Consider the following 12,733-nt stretch of genomic DNA (forward strand, 5'->3'; position numbering starts at 1 on the left):
TCCATTTCCTCTATTATTTATTTACACTTATTTATAGTTTCTCACCCAATCCCTATGATTAGGTGTCAACATTCCCCCATCTGCTCATTAGTGGAACAATGGTGAAGATGGATTGTCTTGGCCTCAACATGATGTCGAATCAGATGATATTTTGTATTGATGGGTTTCGTTCGATCATGGAACTTTGGGTTCTTGGCCAACTTTATTGTCGAGGCATTGTCAATCATGAGTGGAGTTGATTGTACTTGTTTTACCTGCAAATATTCTAGAATTTTCCTGAGCCACACAATTTCTTTTGTTGCCTCAGTTGCTGCCACATATTTTGCCTCTGTTGTGGAATCTGCTGGAACTAATTGTTTGCATGATCTCCAGGAGACAACTCCTAATCCAAGACTCATAGCATAACCTGAAGTAGATACCCTGGTTTCTATGTCTCCATCAAAGTCTGAATCAGAGTATCCAATCAAGCTGAAGTCGCCCACCTGTGTATACTTGATTCCAAAGTCTTGAGTTCCCTTCAAGTACTTTAGAACTCTTTTTGCAGCAGACCAATGTCCCTCACAAGGCTTTTGCGTAAACTTGGAGAGGATTCCAACAACAAACGAAATGTCTGGTCTGGTAGTAGTCAGGCAGTTGAGACTTCCTACAAATTGTCTATACTTTGTTGCATCCTCAAATTATTTTCCTTCAATGGATGTGAGCTTTAAGTTTTGTTCCATTGGAATAGTCAGAGGATTGCATTCGGTCATGCCAAACCTGCTCAACAGATCTCCAATGTACTTCTTTTGAGAAAGGAATATGGACTTCGGATGTTGAGTTACTTCAATACCAAGATAGTAATGAACATAGCCCAAATTAGTCATTTCAAAACCTTTCCTCAATTCCTTCTTTATGGATGTAATGTAGCTCTCATTGTTCCCTGTTATCAAAAGATCATCTACATATACCACAAGATATACAATTGTTTTGCCAACCTTCTTGACAAACAAAGTTGCATCATCAAGATCATAATTTTTGCAATTGAGTTTTAGAAGATGCTCAGTTAGTTTTTCACACCAGGCTCGCAGTGCTTGTTTGAGGCCATACAAGGATTTCACAAGTTTGCATACTTTATGTTCATCTCCTTTTATTGCAAATCCTTCAGGCTGAGACATAAAAACATTCTCTTTTATATCTCCATTCAAGAAATTAGTTTTGACATCCATTTGATGGACTTTCCAACCATTCTGAGCTGCTAGGGCAAAGAGTGTCTAAATGGTAGCCCATTTTGCTGTGGGGGCAAAAATCTCCTCATAATCGACCCCTTCCTTCTGTGTAAAACCTTTTGGCACAAGCTTAGATTTGTGCTTGTCAAGTGAGCCATCAGCTTTATACTTGTTCTTGTAGACCCACTTGCAGCCAATTGGTTTGGTTCCCAATGGAGGATCAACCAGCTTCCATGTGCCATTCTTTATCAAGCATCATACTCCTTTTGCATTGCTTCTTTCCATTCATCATGAGAAGCAGCTTCTTTGAAGGAAGTCGGTTCAAAATCTGTAGACAAATTCAATTCACAATCATAAGAAACATCCATATCAACAGGTGAATCAGAGTCATCTACATCACCTCCATTTTGTCAGGTTGAATTTCTAGTTCCTATCTTTCCAACCTCATCAGGATGAACACTTTCAAGTATCTTTGTTAGCCACTTTGGGGTACCCTTCTGAGATGGTCCAGGATGCTCCGTTGATTGAGTTGGGAATGAATCAAGATTGAGTCTCTCAATTTTGTCAATCACATCACTCAAAGTGTCATCCGTTATTGGAGTTTCATGCGGTAGAGAGAGTGCTTCAGAAGAAGATTCCACGGGTTGATCTAGTATAGGAATCCACCCTTCAAGATGTGGAATCTGATTATCAAATTCTTGAAATGATTTTGCATTTGCGAATCTATCCAAGCGATCAAGTTGCCGCTCAACAACATTGTCAGTTTTGGATGATTCAAGAAAGATTACATCTCTAGATACAACAAACTTTTTATTGACTTCATCATAGAGATGGTATGCTTTGGAGGTGTTTGAATACCCCAGGAAGATACACTTACGACTTGTTGCACCAAGTTTGTTTTTATGTACCTTTGGTATCAAGGCATAACAGGTGGAACCAAAGACCCTAAGATGCTTTACTGAAGGAATGTGCCCTACCACATTTCATAAGGAGTCTTATTTCTAATAGCATTATATGGACATCTATTCTTTACATATACAACACATAGAACTGCATCAACCCAAAACATCAATTTTACATTTTTGAAAAACATCATGGAGCGCACCATATTTAAGATTGTCCTATTCATTCTTTCAACTACTTCGTTCTTTTGGGGATTATAATGCGCAGTTGTTTGATGTTTGATCCCATGTTGGTGAAGATAGTTTTCAAATTCATTTGAAGTGTATTATTTTCCATTACCAGTACGAATAGAGCCAATATGAGATTGTGCATCATTTTCAATCCATGTATGAAAGTTCTTGAATGTTTGAAAAGCATCAGATTTGTTCTTCAATAAATAAACCCATCACATTCTGGTGTAGTCATCAATAAATGTCATCATATATTTATTTCCATTTGCAGAAGGAACAAGCATTGGACCACATAAATCTGAATGAATGAGTTCAAGTTTTCTATGTGCTTTGGAATGTGAATCATGAAAAGGTTGTTTGTTATGCTTTCCTAGAATGCAAGCATCACATTGCTTAAGTTTCCTAGGAATTGTAGGCAAACCAGTAACACCATTTTTCTTCAATAAGCGGAGGCTGTCATAGTTCAAGTGTCCAAATCTAGCATGCCATAATAAACTTCATGGAAATGTACCTTCTTCATAATGAGAATTGTATGAGAAATTTTGTGCACGAGAAGAGGTACCCTGCAGCTTGAGAAGCCTTTCTTATCCCTGACATGACAAGTGAGTGGTCTGATGCTTTTCTCACCTCAAGCTTGCCATCAAAGATATGAATGGAGTGTCCTTGCTGGCGGATGTGGACCAAGGAAAACAAGTTTCTTCTCAGCTGTGGGAGATATAAAACATGATGCAGAAGAAAGTCTGGAAGACCAGGCAATTTAAGCCTGATTGTACCAAGCCCTGATGGCTTGGGTTTTGATTTGTTTGCAAAGTATACTATTCCATCAACATTTTCAGTAAATTCTTCAAAAAACTCTCTTCTAAAAGTCATGTGGCAAGTTGCTCCTGAATCAAGCAACCCATCTTTTTTCCAAGAAGCAAGTGAAGCATTAAATAAGTCTTCATCTACTCCAATATTACAGTGTGCCACAACATAGTGAGAAAATTCATGTGCTTTACCTTTCTCTCTATCATTAGTTTTACCCTTGGGTTGTTTCTTTCCTGCTCAATTTTGTCCTAAGGCAACTTGCATGTGGATGCATCAAGCGATCCATCTCTTTTGCAGCATATGCAATGAAATTCTGACTTTTCTCCTTGAGAGTGTCTGCCTCCCTACCTCTGAAATTTCTTCTTCTTCCTCTTCGACCACCTCCTCCTTTAGAAGAATCTTGAGCAATATTCTTCTCTCTATGTGCAAGGCACACAGCCTCTTCAGAAGACTGAGGAGTTGTCTTCTTCCCAAAAGCTTTCTCTCTTTTAGTAATTTTTTTTACAAGGGAGTCAAAGGTAATATATTTGAGGTTTCCATTTGCTTGCAATGACTCAAGATAATTTGAGTAAGTGGGATAAAGTGCCTTGAGAAAAGTTATCAGAGCAATGTCCAGTTCAACATTAGTGACTTTGATATCATGCATAATAGATTTTACTTCTGAGGCAAGAGAAAGAGAATCATCATTTTGTAATTCAAGGGTGAACAATTTAATCATGAGTTGAACAACTTCAAGTGCAAAGTGTGAGTCATAGAGTTCCTTCAGTTTTTGTAAGGCTTCGAAAACATTTGAAAATGGTGAAATATGGTGACTCACCTCTTCATTTATTGATGCCGCAATCAATGCATAAGCCTTGTTGTTCTTATTTTCCCAAATGGCGAATTCCTTGTCTGAGGTAGGCTGTTCTGGCTCTTTGTCTCTATTTCCAACACACGCTCCTTTCCACAGCTCATTAAAAATGAGAGTGTGTTTGATTTTCCGTGACCATTCTGCATAGTTCTCCTTCCTTGTGAGAACCACTCCCACAATAGATATCAATGAATGCATTTTTTTTTAAATGTACCCTGCTGCCAATATATAAAAAATGCACTTCTTGTGGTTAAAAATTGCACTCTCATATATTAAAAATAGAGGTATTATTGGGGCAGGTAATATATGGGGGAAGAAGCTAAACAACGTGGTATATGGAAACAACGTTGCATATATACCAATGTTATATATGGGGAGACAACATTATATATGAAAACAATGCTTATAACTTGGGAGACAACATGTTATATATGGAGACAGCATGAAAACAATGCTTATAAATATGGAGACAACATGTTATATATGTGGAACAGAGTTTATAAATATGGAGACATCATGTTATATATGTGGAACAACGTGGAGTTCCCAGATTTTAGAAGCTAGCGTTTAGGAGCATGTTATATATGGAGATAGCATGAAAACAACGCTTATAAATATGTGGAACAACGTTTATAAATATGGATACAACATGTTATATATGTGCAACAACGTGGAGTTGCCAGCTTTTAGGAGCCAACATTTACATACACGAGGGAGCGGCGCATGTAAGGGAGCCAGCATAACCAAAGCCTGTAGCAGTGTTTATGGAGCGCTTATGCAAAATCCTAGAGTCCCTTAAGCAACATTACAACAATACCCATAAAATAATACTATTCCAAAGTACGATTGAGCATAAACTGTGTAAAAGGACGCTTAAGAAGTTACAGCCTTGAGAATCAGAAGAGGCGAGGGCACCACACCCATAAAATCATGACCATTGCCTAAGGGAAGTATTATCAAACTAATCCAAAATTGACCAAAGCAATAGTTGCACAAAAACATGTCTTCCACCTAGCAGAGAAATAGTAACTTCTTACTCACAACGCCAGAGGGCTTGCTTCTGCTGTGCCAGAGGGTTCCATCAATCAAAGTGTGAACCAGAAGAAGTTCAAAGCAGAACTGTATTTTCTTTTCATCAGCGTAATATGCAGCTGGGAGAGGTATGGGAGAGCAATGCATGAAAGTGGAGGAGCATGGGAGACGAGTTGTTCAGTTAGGAATAGAAACGCATATGAAAGTGCACTATTCAGGCCTCTGGAGCATGACAAAGGAGTTAGTTCTTCAAAACAAGCAAAATATAGGCCAGGAGGGAGTGACAAGGGCAAACTGTGATGCCAAAGATAAAGTTGGCTCTGATACCATGTCAGGCCAGGAGGTAACTCCTGAAAATGAGAATATATTATTCATTTAGGCTGTCTATTATTATATACAAGGGAGAGACTGTTCAGTTTCATCTACCGATGACTATCCATTTCCTCTATTATTTATTTACATTTATTTACAGTTGTTCACCCAATCCCTGTGATTAGGTGTCAACAGGTTTATTCCACGAGATCCCACATTCATGCTTGGAATATGGTGTGCGAATGACTGGCTGAAGAGAGATTTGGTTCGGCCCAATCTATGGTCGGGTGGTACGTGGAAGTCCCTGACTTGGTTGGATTTTGCATATGTGAATAAGAGCTCTTTCCTCTTGTAATTCATGAGTAAATGTACTTGTTATTATGTGGATTTGATGGTTGTTTTTATCATGGTGTATATGTTGTTCATTTGTTGGTTATATGTTGGTTATATGATATATAATGGCAATGGCTCTTGATGTATTTGATTTGTTGATGAATGGTTAATGAATGCATGAATTAATAGATGTTATTGCAAATATTATGAGAGGTCATTAGACCTTCTTGATGAATCTCAGATAAGTATCAGATCCCTATGTTCATATATGCATTCATGACCTATAGATTACATGTTCTTAAAATGTTTGACGAAATGACTGTCATGGTTCGGCCTGGTTAGGTCAAGTCCTTGATCAATTTTTGTGTTAAAGGCTTTTTCTATGTGTCATTTATTGTTTTATAGAGTCTCATTAAGTTATGGGCAGTGGTTGGGAGTTAGGCCCTGAAAAAGTGGCTAATAATATGGGGTTGCAGGCTCAGAACTGGAAAATTTAGGCTACAATCGTTTGCTTGCAGGTTTATGCATGTGACTGGAGGCCTACATTGACATGAAGGCCTTTTCATGCATGTGACTAGGGACCCAGGTCACTAAAAAAGCAAGTTAACTCACGATTTGGGCACTGGGAGTGGTGGTATTGCCTCTGAGTGTCTTGTGGACCCTAGAGGATGTATGCTTGTGATTTTTAAGTTCTATTTGTAGGCTTGACTTTCTTAATTGCATATAGGAGGTTGGGCCATATCATAATAACTCTTCGTCACATGTTTACCTCAATAGATTTGTGAACGTGGGTAAATGTGGGAGGAGGTGGTTACAGGGTGGTATCAGAGCTCCCAAGTTCAATACCTAGACTGGATGGGCGGAATGTGTTTGTCATGCATGTATGTTAGTTGTATATGTGCTTGATAAGTATGCATGGTGTTGGTAACTATTGCAATTGTGTCATCGTGAAGAAACCGATGATGTTGATGTTGGTATGTTGATTTCATTATATATATATATATATATATATATATATATATATATATATATATATATATATAGTTATGTTAATCTAGACTAATTGGTGCAGACGAGATAACCTACTGTGAACTTCATTGAGGTACGTTTGATTTTGTTTATATTTGGTTATCTGACATGGTATGTTTGCAGGAAGTAGAGGATCAAATATGACTAGAAAAATGGTGGACTACAATTCACGTGATTCTCGCTACAAATCAAATGAGAAACATGGTGATGAGTACTCCCCTGACATAACAAACACATTGAGAATTTTGAAAGTAGAAATAAGAAGTTGTAAGGCGGATAATGATAGAATAATTAGATCATGGGAAAGGCTTGCTAGGGAATAGGAGAAACGAGTAGAGATTATGCAGTTATCCTTCAAATTTTGTCAGATTTGTAGAGACAGTGACTACTTAGGATCAGTCATGGACAGGAGGAAATCATTAATGGGGCATATGGAAACAAGTCTCGATCAAGACACAAGTTGGATAAAGAGTATATAGTTAGAGATGGCATATTTCTAGATACACCTGACTGGAGGGGCAGTGATCATGGATTCTATCCTAGTTATGGTTCAGGGAGACAACATGGTCATCATCATTACCATCCATATAGGAGGAGTGAGAAGTAGTGCTTTCCAGATGATTTCAAGAAAGAAAAGGCACCTACATTTGATGAAGAAATGAAGAAGTCAAGGGATTTAGAAGATTGGTTGCTTGGGATGAATAAGTTCTTTAGATTGCGTGATTACTCAGAAAACATGAAAGCCATGATAACTACATTCAGTCTTAAAGGAAAAGCAAACATTTGGTGGGAAGATGTAAAGAATCTCAGAGGTATTCATGAAGAGTAGTTGACTTGGAGTGAGTTTGAGAGCCTTTTTAGGAAGAAGTATCTATCTAAGATATACTATGATGATAGGGCAAAGGAATTATGTGAGCTAAAGATGGGGTCTATGACTGATGAGGAGTATACTAACAGGTTCTTAGAGTTGCTGAGATATATGCCTTATCTTAAGGAGGAGAAAACAAAGATTCGGAGATTCATTAGTGGGTTGTTGGCAGCATTCAAGTACATGATCGAGTTTGATGAGCCTATATTGTTGGAGGAAGCCATCAGAAAGTTGAAGCAATATTATGAGCAATCAAAGCGTAGGTATGAATCTAAACAGGATTGGAAAGGTAACGACAAGAATAAGGGAAAGTTGAATAAGAAATTAGGAAGACTACATGTCACGCGCAACAAAGAGAATGTAATGTCACACAAGAAGTTCAATACAACTGACAAAGGATAGGGATTGTAGTTCAAGGAGCAGAACAAGGGTGATGGCAGGAAGCCTTTACAGTGTTGGACTCTTGGCAAGGATCACAGCTGGAGAGGTTATCCACAACATTAGGGTGGAAGACCGTAGATTTATAGTGTTTAGGAGGCATAGATAGTTGGGGATGTTGGAAAAAGTATTCCACGGATTTATGCAACTTTGGATAACAGGCAGGTTGATCATCAAGCATATATCATTGAGATGGAAGGTAAGATTTGTGATCAAGTTGTTTCTATTTTGTTTGACCTTGGATATAACTATAGTTATATTAGTCCTGACCTAGTGTATAAGTGTCGTAAGAAGTGCATGCAAATCTTGGTTAGTGCAGTTGGCTACAAGTACAAAGAAAATAGTTCATCATTGGGTAAGATCTTGTTCATTTGAGTTGAACGACATGTTTACGTTAGCATATCTAAATATACTTCCGTTGGGATCATACAGTATGTTGTTGGGTATGGATTGGTTGTACATTCATGAGACTAAGGTGGACTACTATGATAAGGCTATTGAGTGCTTGGATGACAATGGAGAACAAAGAATTTTGCAGGGTAAGAAGAAGGCTACATCAGTGAGGATGGTTACAGCTATGCAGGCCAAGCGCAGTAGCGGGAAAGGGTCTGTATTATTTACAGTTCATATTTCTAATGATAAAGGTAAGGATGTTGAGGATGTAGATTTCTTGAAGAGGTATCCAATTTTACAGAGGTTTCAGGATGTGTTTCCAACAGAGATCTCAGAGTTGCCACCTCACAAGGAAGTGGAATTTTCTATTGAGTTGGTACTAGGAGCAGCACTAGCATCGAAAGCACCTTACCTGACGAGCACTCCAAAGTTAGTGGAACTGAAGTTACAGTTGAAGGAAATGATTGAAAAATGATATGTTAGGAAAAGTGTGTCGCCTTGGGGTGCACCAGTATTGTTTGTGAAGAAGAAGGATAGTACTCTTAGGTTATGTATTGATTACAGGAAGTTGAATAAGGTGACGATTAAGAACAGGTATCTGTTGTCGAGGATTGATCACTTGTTTGATCAGTTGAAGGGAGCAACAATTTTCTCGAAGATTGATTTGAGATTAGGATATCATCAGGTACACATCAAAGAAGAGGACATCTACAAGACTGCTTTCTGGACCAGGTATGGGCATTATGAGTTTGTTGTAGTTCCTTTTTGTTTGACTAATGCTCTAACTACTTTCATGTGTTTGACGAATAGTGTGTTGTGTCCTTATCTGGACAAGTTCGTGATAGTATTAATTGATGACATATTGATATATTCTAATAATGAGGAAGAGCATGTTGAACACTTAGAAGAAGTGTTGAGAATACTGAGAGAGAATCAGTTGTATGCCAAACTTAGAAAATGTGTTTTCTTTCAGACAAATGTACATTACTTGGGGCATGTGGTTTCTAAGGAGGGTATAGTAGTAGATCCAAAAAAAATTAGAGCTATTATGGAATGAGCAGCTCCTAGAAATGTGGATGAGGCCAAATCATTTATGGGGTTAGCAGGTTATTACAGGAGGTTCGTCAAGAACTTCTCGCGAGTTGCCTATCCTATTACATCATTGCAGAGGAAAGGAAAGAAATGTGAGTGGACAGAGGAATGTGCAACAATTTTTGAGCAGTTGAAGCAGTTATTGGCAAATTCTCTAGTTTTAAAGATTGCAAATCCAAACTACGAGTTTGTGGTATGCACAAATGCTTGCCAAAGAGGACTTGGTGGAGTCCTTATGTAGGAGAGACAAGAATTATGATATGAGTGAAGGAAATTAAATGAACATGAACAAAATTACATGACAAACGATATTGAGTTGGCAGCGATCATCCGTGAATTGAAGATGTGGAGACACTATCTTCTGTAGGTTTTAACCATGTGCAACAATTACCTGCAAATGAATTCTTAGAACATAAAATATACAATGGCGAGAACATAAAACAACTACATAAAGATTTTCCCTTGGATCCTAAAACTGAGACTACCAGACCAATTTTTCATAATATTCCTTTAAATGTTACAATACATATATATAAATGTTGAAGCATTCATAAACCCCAATCTATTAACCATGGATTAGAACATAATCGTAGTTCCCTTTACCAGATCTACAAAATACCATGGGTAGAAACCATCATGCCCAAAACCATGTGCAAAACCCATGAACAAAACCATGGGTAGGTCAGCCCACCATCTTTGAGTTTGCCCCCAATCGTGCGTGTGACTATTCATGGAAATAATATAACACACACCCAACATTCTCGCGCTTGTTGTTTTCTTTCCACACATGGGGTTACATGAGAGCTTTATCATTGGTTTAGTCCTGTAATGCCCATTGTTTCTCTACACCAAGAAAACTTCTCAGTGTTGACAGACTTCGTCAATGCATTTGCAACATTCTTCAAAGTGTCCACCTTTACCAACAACACCTTTATTTACTCAAACATATCCCTCACAAAGTGATACTGAACATCAATGTGCTTTATCTTCGAATGATAAGCAAGGTTCTTTGCCAAGAAAATTGTACTTTGGTTGTCAAAGTCTATCCTTATAGCTCGTTGTACCAACCCCATACTTGAACACAATCTCTGCAACCAAACTACTTCCTTGCTTACATGAGTGCTTGCCATGTATTCAACCTTTGTAGTTGAAAGATCCACTACAAACTGTCCCTTTCTCATCCAATTGACCGCTCCTCCAAATAGGTTAAACACATACCCACTTATAGATCTTCTTCGATCCAGATCTTCAACCCAGTCTGCATCAATAAAGCCACAGATGTCCAAAACTATGTCTAATCCCAATCTTCCTTAGTAGCACAAACCATAATCACTAGTGCCATGCAAATACCTGAAAACTCGCTTCATTGTTGTCCAATGCTCCTTCCCTAGTATTGACATAAACCTGCTCAATACTCCCACTACATGTGCAATGTCTATTCTAGTACATACCCTTGCATACATCAGGTTATTGACTTCACTTTCGTATGGAACATGAGACATGTCCTCTTCCTCTTCTTGTGTCATCAGACACTATTCAACAGATAAATTTACATCTACATGAATAGGAACCTTCATCAGTTTACTATCCTGCATATTAAACCTATACAGTACTGTCTCGACATACTTCCTCTGGTTTAACTAGAGCTTCCTCTTTGCCCAATCTCGTTTAATTTCCATGCCCAAAATATAGTTTGCAGCACCAATATCCTTCATGTAGAATTTGGAGGATAATTGGGTCTTCAAATCCTGGATAATATCTTTGTCATTTCCAATCAGCAACATATCATCCACATATAAGACCAAGTAAATAACAGGGTCACCAATTAATTTAAAATACATACAGTGATCTACTTTGCTTCTGGTGAAGCCAAGTCCCCGTATATATGTGTCAAATTTCTGATACCGCATCCTTAGTGACTTTTTTAGCCCATACAAAGACTTTTTTAACCTGCATACTAGTTCTTTCTTACCCTTCACCACAAAGCCTTTAGGTTTCTTCATGTATATCTCTTCTTACATCCCCATGAAGAAATGTTGTCTTCACATCCATCTGTTCTATTTCAAAATCAAAAGCAACAACAACAGATAAAAGTAATCTAATTAAAAGCTAATTTTGCAACAGGAGAAAAAAATAACACCAAAATCAATTCCCGACACCTGGGAATAACCTTTTGCTACCAATTGAGCTTTGTATTTCTCCACCTTGCCTTATGCATTCATCTTCTTTTTAAACACCCATTTTCTTCCAATGGGCCTTCTTCTAGTCGACAACTACACCAGATCCTATTGAATTTCCACGACCTTGGGTCTATGTTAGAGTATTAAAATCATTGACGATACCAAACCAAGAATCTCAACCATAAACTACTTTGCACACCAGAAATATAAAATGGTAAATCACATATGCACAAATATACATGCTTTTTAACAAATATTGTACAATCACCAATCTTCGTTAAACTAAACCAATATGAATAATACAACAATCTATGGTATACAATATACAATGTCAAACTTTGCTACAACTTTTATGTCATTTATTGTCTTGTTGGTCCTTTGCTTCCATACTGCTCACTAGCTGCCCTTTAGTCCTTCAAAGGAAAACACATCGAGACTCCAGGAGGGCTGCCACCTAACACTATTGCAAGTCACTTCTGCTACATGTACACACGCTCATCAATCTTCTCTCTAGGTTGGCCACTTCCCCAGCTCCAATCTGTCAGGCTAGAATTCACCTTTGTCCATCAAGGTACTGCACTTTGGCACCAATCTTCACCCAACCTTCATCTCCTCTTCATCACTTCATGGTAGCTCATCTAGGGCTACTTTTGGTAGCCAACAAACTTCCCTCCACCAGATCAATGGTACCTAATACTACACTATAAGATGTACACTGATGAAGGCTTACGATCACCCAATCAAGACTCCAAATTGGCTCCCACAAGCTACCCAACACTCTGATCCAAATCTGACCCAAAATCATGGATCCAAAACCTCAAAAATACATCTCAGCTCATTGTTTGAGGTCCTCTTTGACTACTGCAATTTTGGTTATGGTTAGGGCACAATACACAGTCCTAACAACCCTCACAAAACGACTGCAACAGTTCTCCTTTTGTTGTGGATTCCCTACTCTAGCAAGATTTAAGCCCCACGCTACCTATTCACCACTACAACATCCTTGAATAGGCCTTACGACCCTCCTTCCTTGCTCATAACAGGCCTACGATGGCTCTAAG

Source organism: Pinus tabuliformis, chromosome 9, assembly GCF_031772625.1.
Source record: "Pinus tabuliformis cultivar Carrire ecotype Pingquan chromosome 9, CPIR1, whole genome shotgun sequence".
Lineage (NCBI taxonomy): Eukaryota > Viridiplantae > Streptophyta > Pinopsida > Pinales > Pinaceae > Pinus > Pinus tabuliformis.